At 37.8% G+C, this 14,388-nt stretch overlaps 1 long non-coding RNA gene across 1 annotated transcript; it reads right to left on the reverse strand.

Annotated features, from left to right (window-relative positions):
• Positions 1-2,696: 2,696 nt before the first annotated feature.
• LOC308354655 lies at positions 2,697-5,305 on the reverse strand. The gene is made up of 4 exons (XR_013967887.1): positions 5,191-5,305; positions 4,852-5,106; positions 3,625-3,755; positions 2,697-3,032 (listed from the first exon to the last, which is right to left on the reverse strand). It is a non-coding gene; the product is annotated as an uncharacterized lncRNA (long non-coding RNA).
• Between the last annotated feature and the right edge of the window lie 9,083 nt (positions 5,306-14,388).

The following is a 14,388-nucleotide window of genomic DNA, read 5'->3' on the forward strand; positions in this document are numbered from 1 at the left end:
ACTGGAAGAACAAATATTATGAAAATGTCTATGCTACCTAAAGCAATCTACACACTTAATGCAATCCCTATCAAAATACCATCCTTTTTTTTTTTTCAAAGAAATGGAACAAATAATCCTAAAATTTATAAGGAACCGGAAAAGACCCTGAATAGCCAGAGGAATGTTGAAAAGGAAAGCCAAAGTTGGTGGCATCACAATTCCAGACTTCAAGCTCTATTACAAAGCTGTCATCATCAAGACAGTATGGTACTGGCACAAAAACAGACACATAGATCAATGGAACGGAATAGAGAGCCCAGAAATAGACCCTCAACTCTATGGTCAACTAATCTTCGAAAAAGCAGGAAAGAATGTCCAATGGAAAAAAGACAGTCTCTTCAACAAATGGTGCTGGGAAAATTGGACAGCCACATGCAGAGGAATGGAACTGGACCATTTCCTTACACCACACAAGAAAATAGACTCAAAATGGATGAAAGACCTCAATGTGACACAGGAATCTATCAAAATCCTTGAGGCGAACACAGGCAGCAACCTCTTCAACCTCAGCCGCAGCAACTTCTTCCTAGAAATATCGTCAAAGGCAAGGGAGCAAGGGCAAAAATGAACTATTGGGACTCCATCAAGATCAAAAGCTTTTGCACAGCAAAGGAAACAGTTAACAAAACCAAAAGACAGCTGACAAAACAGGAGAAGATATTTGCAAATAACATACCAGATAAAGGGCTAGTATCCAGAATCTATAAAGTACTTACCAAATTCAACACCCAATGAACAACAAATCCAATCAAGGAATGGGCAGAGGACATGAACAGACATTTCTGCAAAGAACATATCCAAACGGCCAACAGACACATGAAAAAGTGTTCAACATCACTCGGCATGAGGGAAATACACATCAAAACCACAAAGAGATACCACCTCACACCAGTCAGGATGGCTAAAATTAATAAGTCAGGAAACGACAGATGTTGGTGAGAATGTGGAGAAAGGGGAACCCTCCTACACTGTTGATGGGAGTGTAAACTGGTGCAGGCACTCTGGAAAACAGCATGGAGTTTCCTTGAAAAGTTGAAAATAGAGCTACCCTAAACCCAGCAATCGCACTACTGGGTACTTACCTTAAAGATACAAACGTAGTGATCTGAAGGGGCATGTGCACCCGAATGTTTATAGCAGCAATGTCCACAATAGCCAAACTATGGAAAGAACCTAGATGTCCATCAACAGATGAATGGATAAAGAAGAAGTGGTATATATACACAATGGAATACTATGCAGCCATCAAAAGAAATGAAATATTGCCATTTATGATGACGAGGATGGAACCAGAGGGTATTATGCTGAGCGAAATAAGTCAATCAGAGAAAGACAATTATCATATGATCTCCCTGATATGAGGAATTTGAGAGGCAGAGTGGGTGGTTGTGAGGGGTAGGGAAGGAAAAAATGAAGCAAGGTGGGATTGGGAGGGAGACAAACCATAAGAGACTCTTAATCTCACAAAAGAAACTGAGGGTTGCTGGGGGTTGGGGAGTAGGAATAGGGTAGTTGGGTTATGGACATTGGGGAAGATACGTTTTATGGTGAGTGCTATGCAATGTGTAAGCCCAGTGAGTCACAGATCTGTACCCCAGGGCAAATAATACATTATATGTTAATAAAAATAATTTTTAAAAAATGTCCCAATTTGTATTATGGTTACAAATTCTGTGCTGGGTCCATCGGCTTGGAACTCATGGTACACTTCAGGCTCCTAGAATAAAAGCCTGGGATTTGTGATGCGATCAGGCTGGGCTACAGTATTTCTCTGGCTCTGTTTAAGTACACTGCTGACCTGCTGTCTCTGACACCATTGAGAGTGTTCCTGCAGACCCAGATAGACAGTTAGGTTAGGCACGGCAGAAAATGGGCCACCTGATGACTCAGAAGCTACTCCTCAGCCTGAGGTTCAAAACACCTCCAGGTCTACTCAGCATTGAGCGGCTGGTTCCAGAGGGGAAGCCAGGATGCTGGGACCATGCAGGGAGCACAGCAGTCCTGAGGTGACTCCTAGGCCCCTCTAACAATCGAATGAATTTGGCCTTCTCAGAACTCACTCCATCATCCAATGAACCTTCACTTTGTCACTGAGAAACAGAAGTATATGTAAAATTGTGCACATAAATTAGAAAACAGAGTAAACATGAATGAGAGGGCTACTATTGCTTACTTGGAAGAGAAAAAAAATGGCAAATTTTTTTGACCTCTGATCACTTTCACTTACATTTACCGTGGAAATAGACATTGAAAGCAATACCGAGTGGACTCCCAGACATGGTTTGCCAACGGTGATGGGTGTGGCATAGGCTGCCAGTTGCTCAGACAATATCACTTCCCTATTTCATCCTCCTTAAGAGAATCCAGCAATATCAACGTGTTCAGTTAAGAAACTACAGTCACTGCACTGCCTTACAGCTAACAGTGACCGTGGGACATGGTTCATAACAGCAAGATACATGTTTCCCGGGATTTCTGGGAATGTCCCAAGTCCTGATACCGCCATTTATCCTTCCTTCTTTGTCTTTCTGGAATGTTGACCTCATTTTTAGATGCTCGGCAGTTCTACTTGAAGGACAGCAAAGCAGAAGGGCAACACGAGCCTGACCCCGGAGCAGCACCGTGGACCCCAAAATGACCACCTTCCTACTCTGTGCAAGAAAAAGTAAACCCTTTATTTCTTTCGACAGTATCAGGGTTTCTCAGCTAAATCCATCCCAAGTAGAGAGTACTGATGAAGAAACACCAAGATTTTCCAAAGTTCTTAGGGTTTTATCGGTATCAATTTGTTCCCTTTGTTTTCAAATCAAGGAGATCGTGCTCAGAAGGACATGCGGTCACCTTCACTCATCATTACAACAGCCTTGCCACACTCAGAGTTGGGGTCCTGTCATCTTGGTGATAAAGTCTGACTGTCTTTACAGTTTGTCTTCACAGTTCAACTTCATTGCACTGCTCTTCCAAGGTAAACTGCTGAACTGCATATCTTACTGGATACAATAAAAACAAAGAGACACATCCATGAAAACGATGTTAATGATAGCTTCTATATTCCCGTCAATGGGAAACTACTCTAGAAATAGTACATAGAGTTAATTGCATTGTATATGGCCTTACTACAAGGTCATTCCATGCCATCCTCCAACAATTTAGAGCCAAAAAAAAAAATACAAATTTTAACATAAATGCAAGGAAATGAAAACAAAATAACTTACAAGGAGAGCTCCATCTCTTTCGGATGATAAACCCCAACCATCAATGGACCTAAACCCCCGTGTTGTGAACAGAAAACTTAAGAGTCCAGGCACCTTGGCCATTTGGAGCCTGGAAATAAAACTGCTCACACCCAGTTCCTAGAATGAGAACAGCTACCCATTCAACTGGTCATCCTGTGTTTATACAATCAGCAGTATTAATCACTGCCTGCTGCCTTCACAAGGCGGTTGTAAGAAACAGATCAAGACTCATGCTGTCCTTCCCCCCCCGTTCCTCTGCGGGCACAGGTCATGGTGATTTACTGGGTAAACTTCAAAGCAAGGCAAATAGACCTGTTCCATCCACTCGTGCACAGAAGCTGATTACCTTTCAGGAATAGTGCAACAGCGTTTGGAGCCCATTCTTCCATCCTTGACGGGATGCATCAGCTGTCATGATGGTAACCTTGTCGGAGTTCATTCCCAAGACTGTGTTGGGCTGTGGGCAGGCAATGACTTCTGCAAGCAGAATAGAAGGGAAAGAAAGAAAAAGAACTTGTTAGTGTTGACAAACACTTCGGTCAGTCATTCCTTAACCCTTCTCCTAGCCCACCTCTGAATGTAGATACTGAAAAGCAAAATACTCCCTTTTCCTGCCACCCTTGCTGCTCAGAGAGGCTATGAGATCCCCTTCTGCCCAAAGAGATGTGAAGCAGAGGGACTCTGGGGACAGATTTTTGTTCTTGCATAAAAGAAGACAAGTGGGGCCCCTGGGTGGCTCAGTGGGTTAAGCCTCTGCCTTTAGCTTGATCCCAGAGTCCTGGGATGGAGCCCCGCATCAGGCTCTCTGCTTAGCGGGGGGTCTGCTTCCCCCCTCCCCCTACTTCTCTGCCTACTTGTGATCTCTCTCTGTCAAATAAATAAATGAAATCTTAAAAAAAAAAAAAGAATACAAGTATGTGAGAAGAACCTTCTCTCTCTCTTTTTTTTAAATGGTATTATATATTTTTTATTTTTTTTTCCTACAGTGACTACTTCAACTTTTATTATTCTTTTTTTTAATTGTTTATTTTTTTAATTTCTTTTCAGTGTACCAGAATTCATTGTTTATGCACCATACCCAGTGCTCTATGCAATACATCCCCTCCATAATACCCACCACCAGGCTTCTCTTGCCATACTGATAGACTCCCTACTTCTGTACTCATACAACACCTTGTGAAGACTCACTCTCTGTGGGTATGGCAAACGTTTGGTGACGAAGAAGCATCAAACCTAAGGATAAAAACTAAACGTGCTAGAGGTTGAAGCAAAAGGAAAGAAAGAGCATGGGACACACATGATATTGTCCCTAGCCACTCTCGAAACACCTACCTCTAATCATCTTATTAAATTTACAATAAATGTCCTTTCTTAAAAGGTAGATTGTTCCACTCTGCTCTAGTATTCTACATCTATAAGAACACTTACTGACTCACATTAAGCATGAGGACCTATAAAATTATAGGGATTCTAAAAATATAATACAAAAGTAACTCAAGAACAATACGACAGTAACAGCCAAGCCCATGAATAACCAGTCTACCACAGCTTGTTAGTTCATGGAAATATTTACCTGGCAGAGTTTGAACCAGCTGGAACCACTCCAGGGCTCCTCAGCCTCCAGGTCCATTTAGAATGAACGCCAGACTTCTTCGGAAGGAATTTCAAAACACCCCCTTCATTGAGAAAGTGCTTACTTACCCTACAGGCCCAGCCACGAAGGCCAAGGAAATCATGAGAATTGTTTTCTGTATTTATACGGCAAACACCTCTGGACAGATTGACAATTTCATTTTGTTTTTAGTAATAATGAAGCCTTTGCCATTTCCTGGTGGGGAGGTGGAGGGATAAAGGATCATTATTGCCATTTTTGAAAGGAAAAGCTACAAAGAACATGAAATTAAGTGATTACCTATAAACCCCAGTCAAAATGCAGCCCCATGGAGGGACAGTCAGTGAGCCGGCAGAGGTCAAAATCCAGAAACTCTGAGTCCCAGTCTATCTCTGTTCCCCGGGCTCCCTCTCTCCTGATGACACAGCACACGGTGTGGTGAGTCACTCCGTTCCTTGAACCTCCCAGAAGCTGGGCCACGATACAGAGAGAACACAGATTAAAAAGGCAAATCAAACCAACTCATTCAAAGCACTGTAATTAAAGTACCCTAGTGATTTTTTACTCTCAAACATTTAGAATCAAGGGACCTGAGAAAAAAATAAAAAGAAGGCACCAATATAAAAGAATATATGAGAACATTAAAAGTCAGAATGATTTTCAAATAGTGTCTACAAAGTAAGCAAAAATGGAGTAACTAGAAGTAGCAGAGAGAGAAGAAATATTTTCAAAATACATTTATTATTCAAGAGTTAACTGGGATTGGGGTACCTGGGTGGCTCAGTTGTTAAGCGTCGGCCTTTGGCTCAGGTCATGATCCCAGGGTCCTGGGGTGGAGCCCTGTATTGGGCTCCCTGCTCAGCGGGGAGTCTGCTTCTCCCTCTACCCCTTTTCCCCTGACTGTGTGCCCTGTCTCTCTCAAAAATAAATAAAATCTTTAAAAAAAAAAAAGGCCTGGAAGAAATTAGAAAAAACAAAACAAAAACATGTTACCTGTAGAGGAACAAAGATAAAAATTACATCCATCTTGCCCTCAGAAATCATGCAACCAAGAGAATGAAATGAAATATTTAAAGTGTTGAACAAAAAAACCCACGGAAGCTAGAGTTCTGTATCTTGAGAAATTGTCCTTCGAAAGTAAAAAACAAATAAAGTCTTTCTCAGACAAACAAGAACTGAGGGAACTTGCTGCCAGCAGATCAGCCTTGCAAGAAATGTTAAAAGAAGCTCTTTAGAGAGAAGGAAAATGATGTAGGTCAGAAACTCAGATCTACTAAAGGAGGAGGAGCATCGAAGAAGGAATAAGTGAAGGTAAAGTAAAAGCTTTTCCTCGTTGACCAAACAGATAAATTTTGTTCAAAAATTATATCAAGAATGTATTCAACTATGTGTGCTGATGTCTATACCTCGTGTACGTACATATGCCTGTATATGCTTATAACTGAAACGAACGACAGCAATGATTCAAGGGCAAGAAGGAGGATTGGGATTATTTTGTTGGGTAAGGCATTCACAATATCCAGGAAGCAATAAGCAATTCAGGGCTATGTAAAGGTGAACTTGGGTTAGTTGTAAGAGTACATGGCAAACTCTAGGGCAACCACTAAAAAAAAAAAGTAAAAATAGTAAAAATGAAAGCACAACTGATGTGCTAAGAATGAAGAGAAAATAGGGTTATAGAAAATGCTCAGCCAAAACCACGAAAGACAGAAAAAAGAATGGAAGACAAAAACAGGTATTAAAAAAAGGGTAACAAATAGAACACAGTAACAAATATGGCAGATATTAATCAAACTATATCAATAATCACTTTGAATGTTGATGGTCTAAATACACCAGTTAAAAGACGGATTGTCAGAGTGGACCAAAAACAAGACCCAGCTATATGTTGTCTATAGGAAACCCACTTTAAATATAAAGGTACACACAGATTAAAAGTAAATGTGTGGGGGTACCTGGATGGCTCAGTTGGTTAAGAGTCTGCCTTTGGCTTGAGTCATGGTCCAGGCATCCTGGAATCCAGCCAGGCATCAGGTTCCCTGACCAGCGGGGAGGCTGCCTCTCCCTCTCCCTTTTCCTGCAGTTCCCCCTGCTTGTGCTCTCTCTCTCTCACCCTCTCTCTGTCAAGTAAATGAATACAAATCTTAATAATAATAAAAAAGCACATGGATGAAGAGTTAATTTATCTGAAGTTTCTAAGGCAAAGCCTCACTTAGAGTAAATACTATATAATTATCTTTTATTATTGGAAGAATTCAATAATATAATAGATTTTTAAAAAAAAATATATTCTATATATTTATTTAATATAAACATTTGAAAGAGTTAAAGAATTGATCATATTTTAAAACATTAAGAACACCTCAATAGATTCTAAAAATCACACAATGTAAAACACATTCTCTGGCTAAAGTGCAATAAGGAACCAATAATTTTTTTTTAATTGGTAAAATTTAAACATCCTTTCCCTGCCACTTAATCCTAATTTTAACCCTGGACATCTTATTTTATGAAGGTGGAGAGCTGGTTGATTATTGGGATGGTGTCTCTCCTGCCAAGGAAACATGAGAAATTTTCCCCAGGATAGTTGGTCTTAAAGTCCTTGAGTTCTGGGTTTCCTTACCTAAAAAAAAAAAGGCTAACTTTGTTTTGTGAGTCAGGGAAATGAGTTTTGCTTGGAGAGTAATAGAAGAAGGTGACCCATCTTGGAAAGACTATTAGATTCCATAGATTAAGGATTGGGAGCTTCTGTAGGACTTGGTGGTGGGCTGGCTCCTGGGCCTCCAGTAAGGAACCAAGCACCGTAGGTTTTGGAGTTTCGGCCAGGATCTGCAAGACCAAATATAATGTTGAGGGTGTGGAAGCTACCATTAGAAGTTTCCTTCTAATAAAATATTTTACAGTCATCTATTATTCTATTACAAACTATCCCCAAACTTTAAATTGTTGACTTACGACAAAAGAGTTATACTACAATTTCTGGTTAAATCATTATCCAGCTGTTTACATTATTATAAGCAAGTACATTTTTTAAAAGATTTTATTTCTTTATTTGACAAAAATCATTTTATTGTATTGCACAGTTTTGTGGGTCTGGAATGCGAGTATGGATCAGCTGGGTGATTCTTCTGTTCCATGTGGGTTTGACAAAAATGACTCTGGTATTCAGTTGGCAGATGGGCTGGCCTGGAGGGTCCCAGGATGACTTCTGTACATGAAGACTCATGCACGCATGCCTGGACAAGGATGGTTGAAGAACCAGTAGAACCAGGTGTGTTAAGAAGAGCACCATGCATGACCTCCCAGCATGTGATGTCAGTGTAACCAGACATTGTACCTGGTGGTTCAGGGCTCAAGGAGTGAATAAGGCAAAAGCAGCATGGTCTTGTATAATCTAGGCCCACACGTCACCTCATGTCACTTCTACTGTTGACTGGTAAAAACCATCACAAGCCAGCCCAGATAAAAGCAAAGGGCACATAAGCCCCACTCTGACTAGTAACAAAAACTTAACAGCCACTCTTTTAAACCACCACAACTACATAGACATGGGCTTAGACCACTTGGAACTTTCAAATGGACTGAAAATCAGGGGCCCTTCTGCAATTTTAGGAACTGCATAAACCACCAGAATTCATATATAACAAGCCTAATGGAAACAGAACCAAAAGGAGGCTGACTATTGGCTTAGTTATGTTTTTAATTACATTAAGAAAATATCAACTCTTATTTACTAAAGCTTTAAAAATATTACATATTTAAAACAGATTTATTCAGGTAAAAAGTAAAATGTTCTACAAAGCTTAAATAAAATACCTCTTCCTTGCCATATTAGTTTTCTATTGGCTGCTATTACACAAACCACAAATTCAGTAGCTTCAAACAACACACATTTATTATATTACAGTTCTATAGGTCAGAGTCTGGCACAGGCCTCGCTAAGCTAAAATCTTAATGTCCACAGGGCACTTCCTTTCTGGAGGCTCTAGGGGAGAATCTGTTTTCCTTGTTCCTTCAGGTTCTTGGCAACATTTGGTCCTTGAGGTTGTAGAACTGAGGTCCCTGTTTCTTTGATGAAGGGTTGATCCTGACTCTTAGAGGCTACCTGTGTTCCTAGGGTCATGACCACTCTTGTGGTCACATCTCTCTCTCTCTCTCTCTCTCTCTCTCTCCTCTCTGACCTCAAAGGTTCATGTGATTGGATTTACTTAAATAACCCAGGATAATCTCCCAATCTCAAAATCCTTAATTAAATCACATCTGCAAAGTTCCTTTTGTCATGCTACTAAACATAGTCATGTTTTCTGGAGATCAGGACAGAAGCATCTTTGGGAGGTTCTGCCTACCATAATCACTACTCCCCATCCCAATTCCAAAGTCTTTTTTGTTATACCAGTGTATAGCATGACTTCTGGATGTTCTTGTTTAATTTAACCCTTAACACTAAGATAATGATTTAACTCTTTTATGTGCCCACACATTCACACACACATACATATTCCGTCTTCACCCATTCTCCCAAAAAGAGTTGTACCACAATTTCTGGTTAAATCATTATCCAGCTATTTATATTATTATAAGCAAGTAATTTTTTTTTCAGATTTTATTTATTTATTTGAGAGAAAGAGAGAGAGAGAGAATACAAGCCTGGGGAGAGACAGAAGAAGGGAAGCAGACTCCCTACTGAGTAGGGAGCCCAAAGCAGGGCTTGATCCCAGGACCCCAAGACCATGACCTGAGCTGAAGGCAGATGCTTAACTGACTGAGCCACTCAGGCACCCTTAAGCAAAGTAAATATTTTTATAACTAAAAACATGTTATGCTATGATTATTTCTTTCCTGTATAATTGCAATCACTATTTGCCATCTTTCTTTCACTCACTTAATTTTCTGTATATTGATCATCTTGGAAGTTTTCATCAGAATTGGAAATCATTTCTCAATACATTTTAACACAGCAAGAAATCTATCAAATGTTTTCCTTGCTTGAAAACATCCCTCCTTCACCTTATTCCCTTTCATTGGAACTTGGATTGATTGCTATCCAATCTATTATAGCTATTGAACTGGAAATATTCTTTGAGTATCACTTCCAGAATTGACTTTTCATTTCTCCTATGTTGAGGATCACCTGTCTCTTGGTCTACTCCCTTTTTTTTTTTTTGCTGGAGTACATGTGCCAGTAACTCTCTGAGAAAAGGCATGTGACTTATTTTTATTTATTTATTTTTTTAGTTTGCATGTCTTAAAAAATTTTTTTTTTAATTCTACCCTCATATTTGCTTAATGTTTAGGTTTTGTATAGTATGCTGGGTTGGAATTATTCCTCCCCCATCTCTAAAATGATGTCAAGATTTGAGTGAGGGTGGTGTGGGGAGCGGCCTGTATGGTATCTTATAGCAAAGGAATAACAGAGGTCAATTGTGAAGAGGGAGTTAACCAGAATGACATCTCCACCACAAGTTTGTTCTTAGGCACATCGTTTTTTTTTTAAAGAGCAGATGGTATTTGAAAATCTGGGAAAGGATTCCTTTAAACTATCTATGCTTGCATATTTTAGAATAGTTATCATGTACTTAAACTCTTGACTTTCATATACCTAACCAATTTGAACACTTCATATACTTAACCAGTTTGAATAATGCTATTCTAAAGCATCAACTCTTCCTGGAAGAGGAGTACCTCCAGGGGTAGAGAGACAAAAAACACTGGCTCTCTCATTCTCTCCTTCTTTTTCACTTACCATCCCTCAGGACCAGAAACAAAAAGCCTTGGAAAACAAAAGTAATTTCTTTCTACTGTATCACATCCTTCTTCCACCCTATAAACGTGGTTCAATAGCCTCTTTGTGAGTTTGTTGCTTAATAACCCAAATTTCTCTAGAGTTTAGAATACTTATAAATAAAATCACCAATAATGACAATTTTCATTTATTTTTCCTTTTAAAATTTATATCAGAAATTTATACAGTCCCCTTTGAAAGATGATAGAATTTAAGAAATATATACATTATAAATTTTTTTAAAAGACTCATGATTTGTAAAGATTCAAGATAAAAAAAGAAAGATTTCAATGATTTTCTAATCACATTTATCATGAACAATTTTGGCCTATGTTTCTACTAATGAAAACCATTATTAATTTTAGTCAAGTTTTAAAGAAAGTAATCAAGTCCTAGACACTGGATATTATGGTAATGTTATAACCTTATTTTCCAGGCTTTTATAATCTCCTTGTAGAAACCAGACAGTTTTATAGTGAACAGTTAAACAGTCTGATTAACTGCTAAAATGAGAGCTATAAGCATATAATATCTGACTCCGTATCATGAAAGACCTAGGTTATTAGCAAATGTGCTGCAGAACTTTATCCTATAATCTACTTAAATAAAAAATAAAAGTTACTAAGCTTTAAGTTGGTGAGAAATGCAACTGAAAAATTCATAGTAACACTCAAACAGATTATCTTAATATATATTCAACCTCCAGGTCCAAGCATACTCATGTCTAACACAAGTTCTGAATAGAAACAAACATTACGATATTAAAATTGAATTTTTACCCTAAAGCTAACATGGAAATGAAAACTGAAAAAAAAAAAAAAGTACATTTATTTCTTTTACCCAGAGTTTTACTAAGAGTTCTAAGTTATTTGTACATTTGGGCCTTTTGCATTTTAACTTCCTCTGAGAACAATAGAAGTATATTCCCACCCTGTTACAACCTTATCAGCCAGTTCTATAGGGAAATCCTTTCAACTAAAACAGTTAACGAGGTTAAAATCCAGATTCTATCAATTAATGATGAAAGTTAGCAATTTAGTAGTTGATCAATGTTACATGTTTAATGAACTTAGATGAACAGTTTCATGCCTTTGAACTAACAACTCACATTAATTAATTCAGTTAAATGCAGAATTCATATTTGATCTCCCTATCACATAGCAAATGTAGACAGCTTGAAAAGCCATAAATGGCTACAAACAATGTAAATGTGCAGGAATTTCAGTATAGAAAAACAGAAAGGAAAAAAAAAAATCAAAAGCTGGTCCAAATTGTTCTAAAAACTAAAGTTTAGATTTCCCTTTCTATTTGGCATTTGCTGAATTTCTGGATTCCACCAATTGTCTTTAAATTCTAAACAGTGAAAAACTGCTTCCTCAGAAGTACTGGGGGGGAAAAAAAAAGAAGAGGAAAGAAAAAGGAAGCTAAATTGCTTTTTAAAGCATTCAAAACCAACCATCAAACATCATTGCTGGGGAAATAAGCAACCAGTATTTGAGTGAGACCTCAAAGGATAAATATCAACTTCTGTAGCCCATGCCTTGGCTCTACTTCTCAACTGAAGACTCCTAAAATTACATGGTTTCTAGTAAGTGAATTACATTTATATTTTTCCCATAATCAAAGGATCCAGATCAAAGTTTGATTTCATAATCTTGTTGCTTCCTGAAAAGGTGTTCTGTCGTGAAAATGAGGTCATTGCCTGGGTAAATTGAGAGACCAGCTCAGAAAGTTATCAAAACTATGAAAAAACTGGTTTTGTAATTTAAGGATGTACAAGCACATTTTATGGAGAGCCCCAAGGTCCCAGGAAAGTACTGATGTATATTTTTGCCTCATGCTTTGGCATATTTTTTTTTTCATTACAATGGTTACATTTGGAGATCCATAAGGAAGAGCAATGCTGTACCAAAGGAAGGAAAAAGGGGTTGGGCATTTTAACCTTTAATGGAATAATTTCAGCAATTTAAATTTCCTTTTAGCTTTAATCTATTCATATGCTAAGACTGGAGGAAATATTTTGGGATTGACTCTCTACCCCCAAAAATCAATTCTTGTTTTTGAAAAGGGAGTTTTTGTTAGATACTGGAGTAACATGCACAAGTGCAAACAGAATTAGTAAAAATGCTATCCTTGGAATAAAAACAAAGGCTGGGCTGGGGTTAAGAGACTCCTGGGATGGAGGCCACAAGAGCACAGTAAAAGCAAATTAACTACAGGATGTTTTCCATCCAGAGTGGATTCATCTACTGACAATGAAAGGGGAAAAAGTTCTCTTGGTTATGGATTGGGTTTGTCTAGAATTTTTAAATGACCAAAATACCACTGTAGGGTCATATGCCTGTGAGAAATATCATTACAACTAAACATTTAACTAAAGAAGGAAAAAAATTGAAGTTTTGACCATTAGCCAATACTAAGTTCTTTAAATTGTTATCATAAAAGTTGCTTGTTTAAATAATCCAGTAAGACAAATATTTTTCTTTATTTCCATAAATGGGTGAAAAGGTACAAACAAGCAATAACTGGTAATGTTCTATAGAGTTAATTCTGGGCACAGCTGCAGAATCTTTATACGACCACAGACAATTTTTTTAGGAAAACAATGAAAATTGGCAATGCAGATGCTATAGGAAATTTTATGCTTAGGCAATCTTGCATCTATTCCGTAATTCATATATCTGAAAATTGCTAGCTATTGAAAGATTGTTAATCAGAGTTGTTCTTAATTAAGATACTTTTGAATTTTTAAATATGTTTTAGTTTAGACAATATTTATTAAAATTTAAATATAGTAAAACTAGTAGCAAAGTTAAGATAGTCTCCCCTCTCTGTGTTCCTCATCTTAATGCTCCTTAAAAATCATTGAATTTTTTGGGGTGCATGGGCGGCTCAGCCATTAAGCAGCTGCCTTTGGCTCAGGTCATGATCCCAGGGTTCTGGGATCAAACTCCGTATCGGGCTCCCTGCTCAGTGGGAAGCCTGCTTCTCCCTCTCCCACTCCCCCTGTTTGTGTTCCCTTTCTCACTGAGTCTCTCTCTGTCAAATAAATACAATCTTTAAAAAAAAAAAAATCATTGAATTTTTAAATTAAGAATTCCAAATAGTGTGTTCCCTTTTCTTCTCACTCCTTTGGCCCAAACAACTAGAAAAGGCTTTATTTTGACACGATTTTTACATTTTCTTTGATCTCTATTAAACTCATGTACACTGAGTGATATAATCACTAGATTTACTAGGTTAATAAATGGTAGTTGGAGATAAAACACAACAATTTCTGACTAGAGATGAGCTCCCTTAGAATGAGCATAGAAAGGAAATTTTTCAATCAGTAAAGCTTTTTCAGCCAATAATGAATCAATAAAAAATTTTTAAATCACATGACACCTAAAAGATTTCAAATGTTTTCACATAATTTTCCAAGAAATAGTCAACACTGGTATACTATACTGTCTCACATCTCTACATTCCAGGTACTTTATTCCTCGATAGGCCAGATAATTTCACTATTCCACCAAAAAAAACCCAAACACACACACACACACACACACCAAAAAAACCCTAATTATGCCTGTAAGTAGGTGACCTTACTCTATTATTCTTACTCTATAGAAAGAATGTGAAATATACCACAATATTTAAATATGTTTCATATAAAGTGTTCATTTTAATACCAAACCATTAGTGGTAAAGTACCTACATTTTTATACATATTT

The sequence above is a fragment of the Martes martes genome (genome assembly GCF_963455335.1).
Source record: "Martes martes genome assembly, chromosome: 13".
Taxonomy (NCBI): Eukaryota; Metazoa; Chordata; class Mammalia; order Carnivora; family Mustelidae; genus Martes; species Martes martes.